Raw genomic sequence first — 22,691 nt, 5'->3', positions numbered from 1 at the left:
GTGGAAACCTGGGGCCGTGCTGGGGTCAGGAACCCCTCCGTCGTGGGCCTCCCCGAGCCCACAGGCGGCCTGAACCCCACGGACTGCGGAGGTACACGCACGACCCCCGTGGTTTTCGGCAGCAACACAGCTCCCCGTCTGTCCAGCACCTGCCCGTCCACCGACTCAGCAGACAGACTCGCGCTGGACACTACGCGGACAGGCCGTGTGCCCGGGGCTAGGACGCCACATCGAACAGGCCTGCATGAGTATTCCTGTACACACACTAGTGCAAACTCAGCAATTAAGGCAGCCGTTTGTTAGCTCGAAGGTTCCCTGGGTCGGGCATTGGGCACAGTTCAGGGGAGTCTCCTGCTGAGGGTCTCACTTGGGCTGCAATCAAGATGTTGGCCGGGGGGTCTGATCGCCGCTGAGGCCCAGGGGCCCTCTCCGAGCTCCCCGGGTGGAGGCCGAACCCAGTTCCCTGCGGTGGCAGGAAGGAGGCCCCCGGCTCCCAGACCCCCCACAGGCCCCTGCCGCAGCGCAGCAGCTGCTTCTCCAAGACCCACAGGATCTCTGCTGCTTCAAGGCCCCGGCTTCTTCTCTTTTAGAGCGTTTGCCTGATTAGGTGAGGCCCACCCAGGATCGTCGCCCTCTTGATGCACCTCGAAGCCGACGCCCCTGGGACCTCCCTTTGCATCTGCGAAATCCTTTTGCCTTTGCCATGCGCCCCATCAGAGTCGCGCGTCTCCCCTAGGTTCCCAGGGAGGGGTTCCGCAGGGCACCCGCCCGGGGCAGCGGGAATCTCGGGGCCACCTGGCACACCACCCTGACGGAGCTCCGCTCGCAGCCGGGGAGGCCAACCTCAATACTGGCTGTGGAGGTGGCGGTGGCGCCAGGGCCCCGTGGGCCAGCATCTCACTCCATCCCTGGCTGGGTGCCATGCCCACCGCTGCCTGCCACCCCGGGTGCAGCGCTGCCTCCCCTCGCTCACACATGCTCTCACACATTCTGTGACAACTGTCAGTGGCTTATTCATCATCTCAGATTGCAACTTTCTGTTTTCTCAGACACCCACTTTAATACCCTGACATTTCCGTTCAGCCCATAACATTCTGTCAATTGTTTACATCCTCCTCTCACACTGATTGGCTTTTCAGTTGCGCTCTTGGTCTTCCCGGTCCTGGTGCGCGATGCTGACGGGGAGGCTCAGAGTCACTCCCTCACCGGCCACGCCGCCGGATCCCCAACAGAGTGCGCCCCGTCCCCGCGTCAACCGTCCCCCGAGTCACTCACAGCTTCTGCTCTGGGCTCAGGGTGGAAGCCACCTGCGAAAGGGGCAGCCCACCCACGCAGAAATTCCTTCGGGGTCCTTCTCCAGTTTATAGCTAAAGGCCCGCTTCCAGAAGCTGTAGGTGGACAGAACTGTCCCCGGGCTCTTCACCTGCCTTTCCATCTGCCCCAGGTCTGGGCCATCAGCAGGACCCGCTACCCATGCCCCGGCCACCGCCCCGCCTTCACTCCAGTTTGGACCGCCACCACCACCAGCAGCCCTCCCCGACCAGGCAAACGCTTGCCAACTTGTGTTCCGCCTCCCCCCACTTGGCTTCTCCAGGAGTTTCTCCACACCACAACAGGAGACGTCTTCTGAAAACATAACGCCTTCCTGTCCTGCAGACGACCCTGAAGGGGCTTCCCACTGCCTGAAGAACTCATTCCAAATGCCCATCTCTGGTCTACAAGGTCTGGCAAGAACTGTTGCCTCCTTACCTCTTGCCCCTTGCCAAGCCCTCCTGTGTGCTAGGTACAGGCCACGCAGGCTTTCTCTCAGCTCCTCGGGCTACCTTTCCACGGCAGGGTATGCCTGCATGTGCTATCCTTTTTGCACGGACTATTTCCTCCCACCCACGTGGGAAAATGATGAATTTTAGGATGAATGGTGTTGGGACAAATGGACAAGTGTTTGGAAACAAAAAGCAATGTTTAGCTGCATGGCTGCTGCCTACCTGCAGGCTTTGACTTACCATCAAACAGAACTCTTTCAACCACACCAGCTAACACAGGCTCCCTCTGCTATTCTCCGCCTCACCACCTTGATTGTTTGCTTCATAGTCAGGGTTGTCATTTTCAGTGATTTTATTAATTTGTCTGTTTGCTTTTTTCCCTGCCTCCATGCTAGAATGCAGATCCCAGCAAGGTGGAGACCAAGATGGCATGGCTTGCCATCACACCCCCAGCCACTGCATTGCCTGGCCCCTTCTCAGGTGCCTTGTGCAGCACAAGCTCACAAAACATCTGTGGGATGAAAGACTGGATGCAGGAGTGAAGGAATGCATGCTAACTTTGTGGTGTGAAAAATGCAAATCCACCATGTGATTCGAAATGTAGGAGGCAGGAGGGAGGGTCTCGTCACACTTTATGTTAGACTCTGTTCTAAAGGTATAATAATTAAAACCGTGGCATTTTCAGTGATGAGTAAAAACAGAACAAATGGATTGAATGGAATAAAAAGTCAAGTAAGCAAACATATCACTCAAATACTCAAACAGTTGTTTTTCAGATCAGCAGGAAAAAAAAGAGATTATTTTCAAAATGGGATGGGACAGCTAACTAGCTAAGAACAAAGAGAAAAAAATAAGCTAGAGCCCTACCTCTTTACAAAGAAACAAATAAATTTTAAATAACTAAAAATTTGAATGGAAAATTAAGCCATGATATTGTAGAATAAAATTTCTGTTAATTACAATGTAATCTTGGGATAAATAAATCCTAAGTAGGACACTAGGGAAACCACTGAATATTTGACTATGTGAAAATGAACAAATCAAACCTAAAAACAAAAATCATGGTAGGGAGACTTCCAGCCATAATGAAGAAAAGAGATCAGCCACCTTTTGTCCCATAAAACAAACATAAAACTGAATCAAATACAAACATTTAAGGATTCTGGGAAGTGACCAAAGGTAAATGACTAATTGGAAGTGGTTATGCATGAAAAACTCCTAGAAGTTAGAGTCAATGGGAGTCTATGGTTTTCTTCCTAGGGCTTCACCTCTCCACTTCCCTACATTGGTTGGCTCCATAATTTTGTCAGGGCAAAGCTAGCTATTAAAAAACATCATCTCTACTGCCAAAGGGGCTTGACCTGTTTTGGAGTGGAAGACAATCCTGTACCTGGTGGTACTCTCAATAAAAGTGCAAACTCAGAAGAAAATTAATGAAAGAAATCCCATAGATTTATAAATGTGAGGTTGCAGCCACACTTGATGTGAATGGTGAAACAGCCAGAAATTTAATGGGGAGATATTAGAAGAGCTAAATAAGCTACTCACACATCCATGGCTACCCAGAGAAACTCTGGCAAGTGCAGGTAAGTCTCAAAAGAACCCAGAAGAAATTAAAATAAACCTTAAGGCAAAATTAAAAATTGCCTAAACATGGACTGCACCCCACAAGCTAAGTACAAATCAATCAGCAGAATGTGGTTCGTGGAAGAGCCCAAGACATATGTGCACAACATCTTCCCAATCATCATCTCATTACAGATCTATGCAGATACAGTGGAAACTCTTAAGAAGCCAAGCTAAAAAAATAAAATAAAAATAAGAATTTAAAAACTAAGCAAATACTTTTAGCTACATATATATAGAAGACAAATCCTACAGCTTAAGCTCAGGAAAAAGACCCTTCAGGAAAAACACCCCAATCCAGAGTTGCTACAATATATTTTTTACACGTCCAGTTTTCAATTAAAAAAAAAATTGCAACACACAGAGAAATAGGAAAGTATGAACTATACTAGGGGGGGCGGGGGGAGGAATCATTATAAACTAATGCTGACTTGGCCCAGATGTTGGATTTGGAATTAGCAGACAGAGACTTCACAGCAGCTATTATAATAAACATGTTGAAAGAATTAAAGAATACTATGTTTAGGGATCCCTGGGTGGTGCAGTGGTTTAGCGCCTGCCTTTGGCCCAGGGCACGATCCTGGAGACCCGGGATCGAATCCCACGTCGGGCTCCCGGTGCATGGAGCCTGCTTCTCCCTCTGCCTATGTCTCTGCCTCTCTCTCTCTCTCTCTCTCTCTCTCTGTGACTATCATAAATAAATAAAAATTAAAAAAAAAGATTTAAAAAAAAAAGAATACTATGTTTAAAGAATTAAAGAAAAACTGCTGTTTCACACCACCATTTGCAAATTATTAACTCAAAATGAACCAGGAAACTAAATAAGAGCAAAACCATAAAAACCTTAGAAGAAAACATAAGGGCAAGTCTTCATGATCTTGGACCTGGCAATGAATTCTTAGATAGGACACCAAAAGTATGAACAAAACAACAACAACAAATTAGAGAGACACTTACCTGGCAGTGGAGATACCATGATCAGGAGGGTGGGTTTCCTGAGGCAAAATTACCCATTGCACTCTTCATCTTGACCTCTATGATTTTCCCAAATGTGTGAAATGTGACTGCATAATTTAGGGTAGTGGGGTACTGTATTCGTAAAGTAGTATGGTATAGCCACTGTGGAAAATAGGTTGGTGATTCCCAAAAAAACTATACATAGGGCAGCCTGGGTGGCTCAGTGGTTTAGCACTGCCTTCAGCTCAGGGCATGATCCTGGAGACCCAGGATCGAGTCCCACATCGGGCTCCCTGCATGGAGCCTGCTTCTCCCTCTGCCTGTGTCTCTGCCTCTCTCTCTCTGTGTCTCATGAATAAATAAATAAAATTTTTTTAAAAAAGGCTACACATAGAATTGCCATATGACCCAGCATTTTCCACTGTTAGGAATATACCCCAAAGAGTTGAAAACACATACACAAACAGAAACACATACATGCATGGTCATAGTAATAATACTCATGATAAGAAAAAGATGGAAACAACCCAAATGTCTACAAATGAATGAATGGCTAAATAAGTCGTGATATATACACACAATGAAATCTCACTCAGCCATAAAGAGAAATGAAATATAATGTAGATGAGCCTCAAAAGCATGCTCAGCAAAAGAAACCGGACACAAAATATTGCATAGTTTTGCATTTATATGAAATTCCAAGAATAGGTAAATTAATAGAAACATAATACAGATTGATAGTTTCCAGGGACTAGAGGAAGGGGGAATTGGAAGCATCTGTTTAATGGGTACAAAATTTCTTTTTGGAGTGATTAAATATTTTAGAACCACATTGTGAGTGTACCAAATGCCACTGAATTATATACTTTAAAATATTAATTTTATGTATGTGAATATCACCTCAATAAAAAAAAATTGATGAATTAAAGGAAAATACAATGACAGTGACTCCAAAGAGGAAAGAACATAGAGAGTATAAAATTTAAAAATAACAGAATAAAATGTTCTGTCTCCCTTTATGATATTTCCCACTTGGGAAATATCATAAAGGGAGACAGAACATGAGAGACTCCTAACTCTGGGAAATGAACAAGGGGTGGTGGAAAGAGAGGTGGGCGGGGGATGGGGGTGACTGGGTGATGGGCACTGAGGGGGGCACTTGATGGGATGAGCACTGGGTGTTATGCTATATGTTGGCAAATTGAACTCCAATAAAAAAATTTTTAATAAAAATGAATAAAAATGAAAATTCTAGAGGGAAAAATATAATAATCAAAATGAATATTCACTAAATGGCCTCAATATCAATATCTGAGATGTCAGAATAAAAACTCAGTAAACTTGAAAATAGCAAAATAGAACTCAGCCAACATGAAGAATAGGGAAAGATTTTTTTTTAATAAACAGAGATGTAAAGATTTGTAGGATAACATCAAGCATACCAACACATATATAATGGGAATCCCAAATTTGAGAAGAGAGAGATACAGAAAAAAAAAAAAGAATACTCAAAGAAATAAATTCCAAAAAGTTCCAAAAAAGCCACAGAATTCCAAAATTTGATGGAAAACATCAGTCTACAGGTGCAAGAAGCTTATGCCAAATATAAGATAAATATATTGTATTAAGCCAGATGAAAGACAAACAAAAAGTCTTGAAAGCATCAAGAGCGGGATGTCTCAGTATGTACAGAGGAATAATATGATTAACAGTGGACTTCGCACCCAAAACAATTAAAGACAGAAGGCAGTGGAATGACATATTTAAAGTGTAAGGGGAAAATTAAAGTTGTTAATCAATAATTCTATATCCAGCAAAATAATTCTTCAAAAATAAAAGCAAACTAAATATATTCCTAGATAAGTACTAAGAAAGTTTGTTATAGCCAACCTGCCATACTAGAAATGCTAAAAGAATTTCTTCAACATGAAAGGAAATGACACCAGATAGGAACTCAAATCCACAGGAAGAAATGCAGAGTCCAAAAGTACTAAATATGTGGATAAACATAAAGGACTGCTTAAATATACATTTTTTTAAATTTTCTCTTCTCTTTGTTTCTTCCAATAATATAAGATTGCAAGGGTAATTATAAAATCATGTCATTGGGCTTATAACACATATAGACATATATGACAATAATGCTAGAAAGGAGGGGGAAAGGAAGGAGCAATACTGAAGCAAAGTGGCTATATTTTACTTCAATAAGGTCGATATTAGCCTAAAATAGTGGTACCTCATTATGTGTATTTTAAATCCATAGAGAAGTCACTATGAAAAAAAATCATGTTTAAAAAATAGAAGAATAAAAATGATACACTAAAATGCTAATTGAACACAAAATAATGCAATAAAGGAGGGACAAAAATATAAATAAGACATACTGAAAACTAACAGCAAAATGGCAGATGTAAATCCAGCTACATCAATAATCATATTAATATGAAAGAACTAAATTCTACAAAAAAGGCAGAGATTATCTCATTAGATTTTTTTAAAGCAAGATTCCAGTATATTCTATCTATGAGAGACCTACTTTAGACTCAAAACTACAAACATATCAAAGTAAAAGGATAATGAAAGGTATAACATGTAAAGATTAATATAGTTAGAATGGCTATGTTAATTCAGACAAAATCACTTTTAAGAAACTTTTCTAGAGAACAAGAGATATTTCAAAATGGTGTAACACATCAGAAAAGTATAAAAGTTGTAAATGTGTATAAACCTAATAATGGAACCCCAGAACCAAGAGGAAAAACCTGACAGGACTGAAATAAGAAACAGAATTCCATAATAATAGTTGGAGATTTTGATAATTCACTCTAAATAATAGAATAACTAGACAGAAAAATCAATAAAGATAATAAACCATTTGAGCAATCTATCAACTATATTGATCTGACATGGATAGAACACTCCTACAACAGAAGGATACATTCTTTTGTAGTACATGCAGAACATTCTCCAGGTTTAATGATATCTGGCCATAATATAGGCCTTAGTGATTTAAAGAGACCTGAATCATTTGAAGGATATTCTCTGACCACAGTGGAATTAAATTTGAAATTAAAAGCAGAAAGAAATCTTGAAAATTTAGAAATTTAACAACACACTACTAAATAACTGATGGCTCAAAGAAGAAACCAGAAGGGTAATCAGAATATATTCTGAATGAGAATGATAACAAAACATATTTTAAAATTGGAAGCAACAAGGAAGAATGAATGGATGGATTAAAAGGACCACTAAATTTTTGAAGGTGATAGAAATGTTTATTATTTTGAGTGCAATCCTTGGATATTTTTACAAATGTCAAAATTTGTAAAACAATAAAATAAAATTGTGTTTTAAATATGTGCAGTTTTTTACATGTCATTTATTTTTCAATAATGCTATGAAAATGTGTGGGATGCAAGAAGTTAAGCACTTAGTGTAAATTTTCCAGCATTAAAAGTTCATATTAAAGAGAAGAAAGAAGGGCATCTTGGTGGCTCAGTTGGTTTAGCATCTGCCTTCTACTCAGGTCATGATCCCAGGGTCCTGGGATCGAGCCCCACTTTAGGTTCCCTGCTTGGTGGAGAGTCTGCTTCTCCCTCTGCCTCTCCCCCCTTCTCATTCTCTCTCTCTCTCTCTCTCTCTCTATCTCCCCCCCTCTCTCTTTCAAATAAACAAATAAAACCTTTTAAAAAATAAAAAATAAAGAGAAGAAAGACCTCAAATAAATACTCAAAGTTTCTACCTTAAGAAACTAGAAAAGAAGGGCAAATTAACCCAAAGCAAGAAAAATAAAGAAAATAATAAATGTTAGAGCAGACATGAATGAAAAGGGAAACAGAAAAACAATATAGAAGAATCAATGAAACAAAAAGCTGGTTCTTTGAAAAGATTAACACATTTGATAAACCTTTATCAAGACAGGGCAATCAAAAAAGAGATAATACACACACTACCAAACAAAAGTGAAAGAGGTTTCATAACTACCAAACCTACAAATATTAAAAGGATTAGAGACTATCAACAACTTTATGCCAACAAAGTTAAACAACTTAGAAAAAAATGAACAAATTTTTAAGACAGACACAAATTACCAAAATTAAAGAAGAAACAGAAAATCTAAATAGAACTGTAACAAGTATATACAATGAATTAATAATTTAAATATCTCACAAAGAAAAGATTGGACCCAGATGGCTGCATTAATAAATTATATCAATATTGGAGAAACAATATCAACTTACACAAACTCTTGCAAAAATTAGAGGAAAGGGAAACATTTCCAACTCATTCTTTGAGGCCAGTATTACCTTGATATCAAAGTCAGGGAAAAAAATCACAAGGAAAAAAACCTAAAGATCAATATTACTAGTGAAAGTAGGAAAAAAAGTATTGGTGAAAGTTAATTAATATTAATTAATCTTTATTTAACCCAGCTATATTTTTGAAGGATTATTATACAAAATTTTAAATGGCATTTATCCTAGGAACACAAGACTGGCTTAATATCTGAAAATCAATTAACATAATACACAATACTAATAGAATCAAGGACCATTAACCCACACAGTTTCCTCAATTTGACAAAATCCACATCCATTTATGATAATAACTGTCAACAAATCAGGAATAGAAGGAAACTTCCTCAACCTGATAAAGAGCTATAGGTTTTTCATAGATGCTCATGATTTCTCCCAAGAGCTGGAATAAGGCAAAGATGTCTGCTGTTACTTCTACTCACCATTGCAGCAGACTAGCCAATGCAATAAAGCAAGAACAGAAAATGAAATGCATATGGATTGGAAAGAATGAAGTAAATCTCTTTCTAAGAAACATTAGAAGCAACTAGAACTAAACAAATAGTTCCCCAAAGTCACAAGATACAAGATCAATATACAAAATCAATTGTATTTCTATTTGCCAGCAATAAATAACCCAAAAATAAAATAAAAAACACTTTCATTCATAATAGTATCAGCACAAATACTCAGGAATAAACAAAGAAGTGAAAGATCTGTGTATAAGAACTATATTACTACCAAACCTGTGCACTGAAAACCACAAATCATTACATAGAACAACACCAATGAACCTCAACATCATTATGATGAGATGAAAAACACCAAATGCAAAAGACTACAAATGGTACGATTCCATTTAAATGGACTTTTTAGAGGGCCGCCTGGGTGGCTCAGTCAGTTAAGCGTCCAACGCCTGAGCTCAGCTCAGGTCTCGATCTCAGGATCATGAGTTCAAGCCTCACATTGGGTTCCATGCTGAGCATGGAGCCTACTTTAAAAATTAAAAAAAAAAATAAGTGGATCTTGTAGAAAATGCAAACCCATGTGATAGCATGTCAGTGGTCATCTGGAACTGAAAGGTGGGAATGAGGCTCGATTGCAAATAGGCATGTGTAATAGATGTGTTCTAAAACTGAATTGCGATTATTTTTGCACAACTCTGCACATTTACTAAAACTCACTGACTTGTACATTTATAATCTCCAGACACTACAGCTATAAATTAAACCCCAATAAGGTGTTAAACATTTTTAAAATTATTGTGACACTTCCACTTTTGATAATGGTGGAATAGATGCTTGGATCCTCTGTCCCCTCAGCAACTAGAAAAACTAGATGGCACATTAAAAATTAAGAACTAAGGAAACACAAAGCTAACAAAATAATGAAGAATTACTAAGCTATGACCAATGGGAAACAGAGGCCCAGAGAGTAATCAAGGGTTGCTGCCCAGCACTCAGCAAGATGGGGTGGAAGAACCAGCTTCCAAAGATAGAACACCAAAAAGCTTCCTTTTGAAATTGACAATGAATCAAGAAAGAGAAATAAAAAATACATGAATTGGAAAGAAAGTAAAAAGTTGTGGATATATAAAATCCAAAAGAATCTATAAATAGGTAAAAATCTATACATGAACTTAGCACCATTGCTATATTCAAGATTTAAAAAAAAGTTGTTTTTCTTTATAAATCACAAAGATAAAACAAAATTAATAAACATCCTTTATAACAAACCTCAATAAAAGTATATAGCAAATGTAATAAACCCTGTAATAAACCTAACTCCCCCCAAAAAAATGAAGAGCTCTACAGCAAAAATTAAGATACATTGTTAAAAACATTATAAGCCCTAGAGATATTTCATGTTCATAGATTAGAAACTCAGTTTTTCAGAAATGTCAGTTTTCCCCAACATTATAAGTCTAGTGCAATCCCAATAAAAATCCCGGCCCAGTTAGTCTTCCTGTTGTTGTTTTAGAAGTCGGACAAGCCGGTTGTATTAGTTTCCTAATGCTACAAAACAAGTTACCACAAACTCAGAGGCTTTAAAAAGCACACACTCATAATCTCACATTTTGTGTGGATCAGGAGGTCAGGCACAAGTTAGCTGGGTCATTGCTCAGGGTCTCATGAGGATGCAAAGTGTTGGCCAGGATGTGTCCTCCTCTGGACATTGGGGTTCTCTTCCAAGCTTGTATGGTTATTGGAAGAATTTACTTCCTTGCAGTTATAAGATCGAGACCCAAGTTCCTATAAGTTGCCTAATTTCCTGCCACGTGTTCTTCTCCAGAGTTGGTCTACACAATAGCAGCTTGTTTCTTCAAGACCAAGAGAAGAGTCTACTTGATGCTAGCAGGACTGCGTGGTGTGTGTGTGTGTGTGTGTGTGTGTGTGTGTCCTCATCAAGGGGATGACACCCCATTACCTATATTTTATTGATCAGAAACAGGCCAAGGGTCCTGCCAAAGGTCAAGGAGAGGAGATTGCACAAGAGTGTGAATATCACAAGCAAGATCATGGGGCCATTTTAGGATTCTACTTACCATTCTAATCCCAAAATGTATTTGAAAATGCAAACAACAAAGATAGCCTTGAAGAATAAAGTGAAGAGAAACTTGTTCTACTGGATATCAAGATATTATTACAAAGCTAGAGTAGCTCAAACACCACGGCCTTGGTTCAAGGACAGATCAATTGATCAACAGAACACGATAGAGAACATGACATATCCATGCATTTAGAAATCTCTGCTTTATGGGAAAATGGTGCTTCAGATTCATAAGGAGATGGTAATGTAACTACTAGGTATTTATTAGGGGAAATAACTGATGCCTACCTCACACAATCCACAAGAAGCAATTCTCAGAGGATTGTAGATCTAGATAAAAGGCAAGCTAATAAAGCTGATGGAAAACGACATGGGACAGGGTCTTCGTGACCTTCAGGCGCAGTTTACTACATTAAAACTAAGAACTTGTGTTCATCAAAAGACACCAGAAGAAGAGTGAAAAAACAAGTAATCCGGAGAAGATACCTGTCGCATATAAAACTAACATAGAATCTTAAGCAAATGTGCAAAGCTGTAAGAAAAACATAAGGCGGAGAACACACGGCCAGGCATGTTCAGAAGAGGACATTCAAATGGTCGACAAACATGTGAAAAGGTGTGCAACCTCATAGTCATCTAGGGAATGCCAGTTACAACCACAACAAGATACCACTCTGCACGTATCTCGATCGAGATTGAAAAATTGAGAAAAAAAACTAAAAGTACTTCATTTTGACAAGGACGTGGAGCAACAAGAACACTCATACGCTCTGAGTGGGGTATAAATTGAACAACCATTCTGGGGAAATGTTCGACAGCATGTACCCAAGCTGAAGTTACCCATGCTTTAGCATCCTTTTTGTTACATACCCAGAAGAAATGCACACGTATGTGCACCAAGAGACGCATACAAGAGTATTGGTGGCCAGGCTATTCATCGCACCAAAAGCTGGAAATTACCTAAGTGTCCACCCACAGAATAATGGAAATATACGTCATGGCACAGTCAAAAAAAGGGAAACCCACCGAGCAATGAAAAGCCAGGATCTAGATCCACAGCCAATAAACGTGAAGAACACAGGGCGTGTTCTCATTATCCAAAGTTCAAAAAACTAACAAAACTAAAGCTATAGTGTTTAGGGATACACGCTCAAGTGGTAAACTATAAAGCGAAAAAAGGAATTTCACGCCATGAAAGTTAGCACAATGTTTTGTTCCATTTTGTTTTGCTTTTGCTGGGGAAGAGAAGGGAGTGAGCAGGAAGAGACATGGGGACGTTCCAGATTGTTGGCGTGGACGTCAGGTGCGTGGCTGTTCACGTGTGATTGTTATTGAACCACATGTTTCTCCCTGGGGTACGTGTGTGTTACATTTCACAACAGCAAAATTTTAATCACGTTAAACAAAAACGTACTGCGACATAACGTGACAAAACAGTTTTACACTTGTAATCCATAGTTATCACGAATCAAATGGGAAAACGATTGTCAAATAAAAAAAAAAACCAGGAAATTCAAAAAACTGGAAATGCCAGGGTCCAATGAACACATAAATAGTCAATCTCAGTTCGAAATCAAAGAAAGTTTGTTTATTATACAGTAAAAATATCCAACAATAAGGGAATTTCCATGTAATAGGCAAGTATTAACCATTAAAATGATATAATCATCAGGACGTGAGGTGTGACCAGAATCATAGTTTATGACATATAGTAAGTGAATATATAGTATAGGCTAAAGAAATATTTGGGGATGGTGAGGGAAGCCATCGATATATTAAAAGAAAAGCCCACATTATAAAACTGAATATAAACTGACCCATTTCTAAACAGAAATCTATACATGGATATGTAGTAATATCTATGCACAGGAAACAATGAAATGATGTATTTCAAAGGCTGAGCTCCCATCTCTGAGTGCTGAGATTACAGATGATTTTAATTTTTTAATTTTCTTTATGTGAGTGTTCTAAATTTTCCACAGTGAGTATGTATTAGTTATGAACATGAGAAAAAGAAGGTTGATTTTTAACAAGAGGCTGAGAATCACAGAACATTAGCAGAGAAGTGTGGAGGCACGGTGGGGTGGGGAAGGTGGGTGTCGTTTCCTGCCCCGCCACTTCCGACACCCATTTACCCTATACGTCCGCACGGACCCTCCTTATTAATAAGCAAAATCAATTAGCACTTCACCTGTCTGGCTAAAAAAGATGGCCCATCAAAGAGATGATTCCTTGCCCCAGTCGCGGTGCTCAGGCAGGCAGCAAACACAAACACCCCTGCTGGAGCCTCTGTCCCACCCCCCGCACAGAAAGTGGGGAAAGTTTCCATAAATGAAAACATGCATAGCCTTATGGGTAGGGTCAGTAAACACAGCAGCTAAAAATCTAGAACAAAGATGATGTGGAACCACCTTAATTAAAATAAGTAAAATCCTAGGTATTTCATTGTTCCTACTTTTGGGCCACTGATCAATTTTTTTTATATTTTTTAAAGATTTTATTTATTTATTCATGAGAGACACAGAGAGAGAGGCAGAGACACAGACAGAGGAAGAAGCAGGCTCCATGCCAGGAGACCAATGCGGGACTCGATCCCAGAACCCCGGGATCATGCTCTGAGCCGAAGGCAAACTCACCTGGTGTCCCAAACTTTTTATTATTAAAGTATAAATTAATAAGCAGCATTCTATTAGTTTCAGGTGTACAATGTACTGATTCAGCAGCTCTATAGGTGACTCAGAGCTCCTTGCAATACGTACACCTTTAATCCCCTTCACCTATTTCACCCATGTCTCTCCCCCACCTCCCCTCTGCAAACCACCAGTTTGTTCTCTGTTATTTAGAAGTCTAATTTTTTGTCTCTTTTTCTCCTCCTTTGTTCGTTTTATTTTGTAAATTCTACCTATAAGTGAAATCATACAGTATTTGTCTTCCTCTGATCAACTAATTTCACTTGGCATCACACCCTCTAGGTACATCGAGATTTTTTTTTTTTTTATTTTAATTCTATGTCACTATTCACACCAGGAGGTGAACCAAACCTGCTGTCTGAGCCACGTACAAGGTGCAAGGACACGGCCAAGCCCTCGCCACGTTAGCACACCAGCCAGGCACGGGGGACCGCAGCCATGCAACCCCACTCGCCCCTCTTGGGCAGGGGGTAATAAAGACATCTACTGAAGTCTTTCACTGCAAGGCACTTGGTGGAAGGGCACCATTTGGGAATTATTACAACCATGCAGTGAGTCTAGATCATCTAGACAGAAACCAGCTCTCAGAAACTTCGTCACTCTCTCTCTTTTCCAATGAGCAATAGGAGCCCGCCGGCTGTGCCCTGAGACCCACCCCGGCCAACAGAAGCAGAGAGTAGGAAAGGACACTAGTGGGGGGGCAGACAGCAGAGATGCCTCTGCCAGCCTCTCCCGGCGTGAGATCCACCCCAGGAAGATCCCAGGAAAGAGCCCGGGGCTCCCCAACTCCCCTCCTCCACAACGCATAATTAAAAATCTAAATAATAAACACACATTAAGTCCAAGAGAGTCCAGAAAGGCCCAGCTTTTTCCCCGTGACGTCATTCTGATTCTTGACCGTAACAAATTTGGTTTTCCTCATTGTGCCCTGCCGTGAGGTGTCTCAGGCACGCTGTGAAAGGACAGTTCATGACACTGCGATGGCCTTATCTCCCACCGCCCCTTTGAGAAAACTTCTGAGTTCAGCTTTCCTTCAAAATGCAATGACCTGCATCCTTCTGGAAACTCATCAGAAAAAGTGGGCACATTCCTAAAATATCCCAGGTAAAGGGAGCCCAGGCACCCCAGGATGGCACTGTGTCACCAAAGCATTTGCATTTAAGCAAACACAAGCAGGAAGTCACCTGCTGGAGGAATCTAAGGACTAGAAATCAGGTTGTCCTTGTTTGTTACTATTTTCTTTCGGTTTTATTCTTAGAACTCATATGTGTTTAAAAATGGAAAATCGTCTCGGATGGCTGGGCTTTTTCAGGCTAAATGTTAGGCAGGGATGGTTATGTAGCTCACTTGACCAGAGCACATGCCCTCAAAGAAGAGGCGGATTGGGACTTTGGGGCAGCTCGGCCACCTCCAGAGGACTGTCGACCGGACATTAGTGGGCACTGACCAGAGTAACCCCATCAGCAAATACCTCTTCCTTTCAAAAGCACCCGCCCCGCACAGAATAACAGAAATGCTTTGCCTGCGGCCTACTGCACCCAGTGTGGACGCAGCCCTAGGTCTGACGGTCATCCTTTCAACTGAACTGCACTGAAGTGCTCTTGTGGCCCTGACAATATTCTCTCGTGCACCAAAGGAAGTGCATAATAATTAAAGAGCCCTTTGGACAATATCCTTCTGTCTGTGGAATCATATACTCAAATAATCTAATTTATAAAACCTCTTCACTACCTTACTACCCAGGTTCCATTCTCTTTTGCATATATTTTCACCACTCAACTAATGATGGATAGAGGGAATTAAGACATGGTTGATTGCATCTCATAAAGGCACTTGGACGCGTTTAAGATCGCTCGCATCTCTTTCCTTTCCAGCACCTTCTAACGTAATGTGCTCTCGGAACATACATGTAAGACACACACTGATATTAAAGGCTGCTTTCTATGCAGCCTAATAAAAAGGATGCCGCATCAAAAGCCAGAGTTAACATCTAACAGGTACTATAATCATTTAAGAGATTAAAGGACCTGGTGTGAGGGTGATGCCACCACACAGCCTTCGCACTCACTGTCCCTGGGGACAAAGCTAAAGAGCCGTGGGACAATGGCAGGACGGCAGGTGCCATGAAGACGTGACGTCTCTGCAGCAGTGCGCGTGTTGTCCTCACTTGGCCCGGCTATTTCTGACAATGTGAACAAATGCATGTAGCCATAAAAGACGCTCAGTGTATCTGGGGTGGCCTCTAGAAGCAAAGGAGGAATATGTTGCTGGAAACATGTTTTAATAGCATTCCTAAGTCAGCCATTCAACCTCAGGTCCTGAGTCCTTACGCAGAACCCAGGCAGTAGGACGATGTGGAAGTGAGCTGGGACTTTCCCTTGGGAGGCAGAGGAGTGGGGTGGCTATGTGCTTAGGATCTGCAGGGGACTTCCCCAGGGGAGAAAAAACCCTGGCTCTACTGCACCCTTGCTGTGTGACCTTGGGCACATTACCAACCTCTGCAAGTTCCACTTCCCTCATTGTGACAGGGGACAACCCTTGCCTCCCAGGATTTTTGTGAGGATGCAAGGAGTGAGTCCATGCACATCAGCACATGATCAACCTGAGGATTGATTGGGGCAAAAAAATATATATATATAATATAAATAAATAAATAAATAAATAAATAAATAAATAAATAAATAAAAAATCCTATGTCAACTTAAAACCATCACTTCCCAAACTCTATCCCAGGGAACAATCAGGATGCTCGTAGGTGCATCACAGAGGGAATGAAAACACCTGGTCAGTGAAGGGAGGTAAAGAAAGTGGACTACCCCTTCCCCCCCCAAAAAAAAAAATTAAAACAATTTAAAAAAAGAAAGTTGACCTCCCCAGCTGCCCCAGGTCAGAGTTCGTGAGTATCTCACAACTGACCAGGATTCCCTGAACACGATTTGGAAACAATGAGCTAAACAAGACCTGGAGATGTCCAGCACATTCAAGAACCTTCTAGGGCTGGATTCTGGTCAAGAGCTTTAGCATGCAGCCAAAGCAGAAGCAGGAACATGTCCAGGATGACCCCGATGTCACCTCCAAATCCCAAAGTGGCCAAGCGCAGGGTTCTGCTTAGATGGAGAAACAGGCTCAAAAAAGAAGCATGAGCACAAGGAAAATAGCCTCAAAGATTGCTCAGGATGTCAGGTGAGGAATGGAAATGGGAAAACTTGACATTTGTTTTTTGTTTTTTGTTTTTTTTTTAATTTATTTTTTATTGGTGTTCAATTTACTAACATACAGAATAACCCCCAGTGCCCGTCACCCATTCACTCCCACCCCCCGCCCTCCTCCCCTTCTACCACCCCTAGTTCGTTTCCCAGAGTTAGCAGTCTTCACGTTATGTCTCCCTTTCTGATATTTCCCACACATTTCTTCTCCCTTCCCTTATATTCCCTTTCACTATTATTTATATTCCCCAAATGAGTGAGAACATACAATGTTTGTCCTTTGTTTTGATCTCTCAAGGGGAGCATGGTTTTGAAGGAAATAGTAGCCAGCAATGATTTTTTTCTTAAGCTGTGGCCTTCCTACAATGCTCTTACACTAAGCTCCACTGCCTAAGCAGAACCCTCACACTCACTCCCGACACTCGGGAGACCTGCACCAAATCCCAAAGGGGGAGCCCCAGGGATTGGGTCTTTGCCATAATGACCGAGCCTCTCCTCCCACCCTCAGGTCTTAAACATCGGCTGGTTTGGCTACAAGGAAATCCTACAACACTTGCTGGACCCTGTGACAGGCAAAAGGAAAACACTCTGGCCCACAGACCATCTCGTTCTCTTCTCCAGGAAATACCTTCTTGCCCAAGGGGACCAGACCCAACTTGACTGCCACATGAGGCTCAGGATGACTTCTGGCCATTCTGAAACCCACCTGAACACTTTCAGGGCATAAAATCATACCAGTCCAAAGGCATCCACCGAAAAGCAGGCATATTCCTGGGGCGTCCAGCTGACTCTATCAGTTGAGTGTCTGACTCTTGATTTCAGCTCAGGTCATGATCTCAGGGTCCTGGGATAGAGCCCTGTGTCAGGTTCTACACTCAGAGTGGGGCGGAGGGGGGGGAGTCTGCTTAAGATTCTCTCTCTCTCCCTCTCCCTCTGCTCCTCTCCCAGCTCATGTGCTCACTCGCTCTCTCTCTAAAATAAATAAAATTTTTTTTTAAAAAAAGCAGGTATATTCCTAAAGGTCTAAAAATGCTTCTGACAATAATAGCTTTGTTTTGCTGAGTACTATGGATAATAGGACTATTTATAGGAACCCAATGACCAGTTTTAAAGTTTATGTCTGTATTTAACAAAACTGCAACGACTACTAAATGCGATATACCACGTTGTCTCACTAATTTATATTAAACGGCCTCTATTTCTTTTAAAAGTCATACGGGAGGGACCCCTGGGTGGCTCAGTGGTTGAGCGTCTGCCTTCGGCTCAGGGCATGATCTCGGGTTCTTGGGATCAAGTCCCTCATCAGGCTCCCTGCATGGAGCCTGCTTCTCCCTCTCCCTGTGTCTCTGCCTCTCTCTCTCTCTCTCTCTCTGTGTGTGTGTGTGTGTGTGTCTTAAATAAATAAATAAATAAATAAATAAATAAATAAATAAATAAATAAATAAAATCTTTTAAAAAATAAAATAAATAAAAATCATACTGGAAAGCAAAAAAAAAAAAAAAAAAAAGGCACACTTCCTGTCTGAGCAATCCATGTGCATCTTCTACAAGATCCTCCAAATTCACCTAAGCCAGAGTCGAAGACGTGCCTGGAATGAGCTTGTGCGTCAGCCCCTGATGCCCCCATGAAGCTAAGGCAATTGTTTGACCACCGAAGTTTTAAATGACGGGAAGGGCCAATCCTGATGAGCGAGGAAAGGTGGCACCCCAACTCCCAACGTTTCCCCAGATGATGCCAATAAGATCCTAAGGAGCCCTTTTCTTTTCAAGGAAACACGTCTTCCTTGAGAAGGAGCTGTGCGGCCGATTAAGACATTTTCCAAGCGTCCGCTAACCTACTTACAGGCATCATTGCTCCCTTGGGCCTTGGGACCCCTCCACCTTCCTGAACGGAGTAGCTGAATAGGTAAATGGGTTATATCAGGCCAGGAAATCAATGTGTATACTGTGTTCTCAGCCACAGATGAGCATGTCGAAGCCATTTTATTATAGCTCTAGGAGCCGTATTGATCCAGCTGTAACTACTCGGAGGTGGCTGGCAATCCAATGAGGATGCACCCTTCTGTCCATCCAGCCGCCTCTTTCCCCAAGTAGTGCTCGGAGAGTATGTGTTTGCAGATTGGATTAATTTAATGTTTGCTTAATCAAAACTGACTGCCCTGGAACTTAAATGCTATTAATTACTAAGAGAATCCAGAACTAATCCTCTAACACCGCAAGGCCAGGGAGGAGCAGCTGCTCTGCAGGGAAGGGGCCACGCTCTTAAGGAAATTCTCTTTGTCGTGCTTTGCAGATACTCATGCCATGTCCCTCTCCACTCCTATCACCATGTCCACCCAGCCTCCTGCCCCGACAGCTTGCCAGAAAACACCTGTTGCTTTTGTTGCCCTTATTTGTGGCACAAATGGTGCGTGCGTTCCAAGTGCCATCTGGACGCGGAGCCCCAGCCACTGGCATCGGGCCTTATCCATCGCGTCCTCATCAAAAAGTGCTCACTGCACCGCACGGCCAGTCCTGTTAGTGACGGAGGTGGTGCTTCCCCAGAGCACCCAGGGCCCCTCCAGGATACTGGCTGCGCTGCATCCGTCTGCGACAATGCCAGCGCCTACCATGGTGCCTGGCACATCGCGGGCATCCATAGGCATTGGCGGAATTGAGTCTGGGGAGGAGACAGTGGTCCCCACTGTGCTGACACGTCTCCAGGGACGGCACTTGTGAGGCACCCCCATCCAATCCTCCACCTTCCCTGCCCCTGGAAAGACAGGAACATGTCCTTGGAACCCGAATCCAAGCATATTTTGCTTAACCCGCCCCCAACAGGAGAAATGTGCGGGGTGTGCTGGCCCCCAACTCCACTCCACTGCTTTGCCAAAGTGTGGCCACGAACCCGCAGGCCTCCCCGCAGCTCAGACGTAGGGCCAGCATGCACCGGGGGGACCCCACTGATGCCCAAAACCCCTCCAGCATCCCCAAGGCTTTTAATAACAATCCTGTGCATCCGCAGTTTGGCCGCAAGCACAAGGCCGTCTCCTGCAGCGCGGCAGGTACTCAGTGGTATGGTGCCCGGCCCACCACGGGGGCCACTAGCAGTTCCTACGGGGTCGCAAACTCAAGCACCTGCTTCCCCGCAGAACACAGGCCCGGGGCAAGCAAACCCGGCTCCCCCAAATGCAAAAGGCCCACCACCCAGCCAGTGGAAGAGCCCACGTGGGGAACTCCAATAGGCCCGAGAGGGGGGAGCCCGGGGGGGCTCAGCGGTTTAGCACAGGTCCAGGGCCTGATCCTAGAGACCCGGGATGTAGTCCCACGTCGGGCTCCCTGCAGGGAGCTGCTTCTCCCTCCACCTATGTCTCTGCCTCTCTCTCTCTGTCTCTCATGAATAAATAAATAAAATCTTAAAAAAAAAAAAAGCCTGAGAGGGGCGAGTCATTGTCAGTTCCTGGTCGTGACACTGTCCTGTAGTCGCGTAAGATATCGTCAGTGGGGCAGGCTGGAGTAAGACGACCCAGGGACCCTCGGTACTATTTTTACAGCTTCTGAAATCCCTCCAGAGTGGAAAGCTAAACAGCCACGGAGTGCCGTCCAAGCCACACACCTCAGCAGCCTCGGGGTCCTCCTTTACGTTCGCGGGACTCCGTGGATCGAGTCCCAACAGGCGAGTGGCGGCCGGGCCTCACGAGCAGCTGGGAGAAGGACCCGAAGATCTGACGTGTGAGCCCCACGGGTGGCCCTCTAACCTGGTGACCCGGACGGAACCTGTCCTGCCTCTAGCCCGTGGATCGCCCGCCCGCGGGGCCTCCTCCCGATTTCTGAAATCACATCACCACGGCGCCGCTCGACGTCTACTAATTCGTATGCATTTTGCGCAAATAAGTCTTATTTGATGAATAGAGCACCAGACTTACAATTCCGCCGCCGCGTGGTAAATCACACCGGCCAGATTCGCCGTATAGAGAACACGTCTCCAAACAATGATTTCACTTCAAGCTAAGGAGGAACAAGTGCCCTTTCTTTCATTTCTAAATTACATTTTCAATCATAAATATTGAAAATTATGTTTCTGATCACTGCTGTCACCCCGTGAGTAGTGGCACACGAGCCCCGCCGACACACGGGTTTTTACAAAAGGCGAGCGAGGGCCATTAGAACACCCAAACCACTTTGAGCTTTAAAGGGCTCGCTCCCCCTCCACAGCCCCCAAGATCAGGAAAACACGGCACCCTTCGGAGCTTGCCGAGGCGGAGACCGGCAGCCCCGTGTGCACATCGGTTATTAAACATGTGAAATGATTACTCTGGGTGCGTTTTACCCACTATTATGTATGAGCCGCTTCAAATGTTTCACGTTTCACGGGTAGGCACGATACAGCCATCACCCCAGAGAGCCAGGCAGCCAAACGGCCTGCCTTCCACAAGCAGACCCCTAACGCATCAGCGCGACAAGCAAAGGAATGTCTTTTTTTATTGCTGTTTTGGGGTTTTTTTTTTTTTGCTTTGTTTTGTTTTGTTTCCAATTTGTGCATGTTTTCCTTTATTTTTTTTATTATTATTATTTTTAATATGTATATTTTTTACTGGAGTTCGATTTGCCAACATATGGTATAACAGGAATGTCTTTTAAATGTAAAACGTGGCCTAGCAAGCGTGTCCTCCTCTCACATAGTAACAACAGTCAAGGTTCTGAGGATGGAGGGAGCCTTCAAAGAAAGAGACGGTGGGATGCTATGACCACGTGGCTAGAAAAGCAGCAGGGAAGACAGCTGGCCCCAGGGGCCTGGCCTGGAGAAGGGAAGGATGGAGAGCCTCTGCCAGTAACGAACACGTGAAAGAAACAGAGCAAGTTTGAGAGACTGGAGTTTGCTTTGTTGCCCGCGTTTGGAAATCCACAGGCAACCAGAGTTTGCCTACAGAGAAGACGCCACGTGCCACCGTCAACTGAGGCTTCTATCCTCCAAGACCTGCAGCCCGGGAACCTTCAGATACAAGCCGTACTGGGTTTAACTCTTCTCTGACCCACACCCTTCCCAGGCATGTGGACGAGCCATCCACAGGTTCCGCCCGTCTCTCCATCCCACTCACTCCGCAGCCCACACGCACTGACCGCCGCGCCAAAGCAAGGCAAAACTAAGCTACGGCAAAGTGGCACGGGGAATAGCTCCTGTTGTGGAGATACAGCCCGTAATGTATTCTCTGCATTCCTGAATGGTGGAACCCACCACCAGATGTGTAAGTCTATCACTTTGAAGGGTAAAGGTTTTTTAAGCATAGAGTTCTATAGACCTACAGCATGCTCTGGAGCTCTCCATGGTCCACCATATTTCTTAGTGGTCATGGTTCTAGAACAGACGCCAAAGGATTTTTGTTGTTGTTGTTCGGTTTTTTTGCTACAAGCAGGTGCTGGAGAGTTAATGCTCCCAGGACAGCCCTCTTCTGATACCACAGAAGTCAGGGGGCTAATACCCCAACCATCTCACCTCGCAGTTGGAAAAACCCTGAGGCTTGTTTTACACCCTTCCAGAGTTCCCACCCGACTACTCAGAGCAGAAACCTATTCCTTAGCATAGTCCACATCAGCTTCCTTTGTGATTTCACAAAGACCGCAGCA

The 22,691-nt window shown here is 43.1% G+C and overlaps 1 long non-coding RNA gene and 1 other non-coding gene across 3 annotated transcripts in view; one reads left to right on the top strand and one right to left on the bottom strand.

The window, feature by feature from the left end:
- The window catches only part of LOC144288699 (uncharacterized), a 316,284-nt gene that overhangs the window by 42,680 nt on the left and 250,913 nt on the right, over nucleotides 1-22,691 (bottom strand). The window lies entirely within an intron of this gene.
- On the top strand, nucleotides 4,339-4,499 carry LOC144289292 (U1 spliceosomal RNA). Its single transcript, XR_013357260.1, has one exon. It is a non-coding gene; the product is annotated as a U1 spliceosomal RNA (small nuclear RNA).

Source organism: Canis aureus, chromosome 1 (genome assembly GCF_053574225.1).
Source record: "Canis aureus isolate CA01 chromosome 1, VMU_Caureus_v.1.0, whole genome shotgun sequence".
NCBI classification, from domain to species: Eukaryota; Metazoa; Chordata; class Mammalia; order Carnivora; family Canidae; genus Canis; species Canis aureus.
The sequence above is the reverse complement of the archived record's forward strand: the minus strand, read 5'-3'. Positions and strand labels throughout refer to the sequence as shown.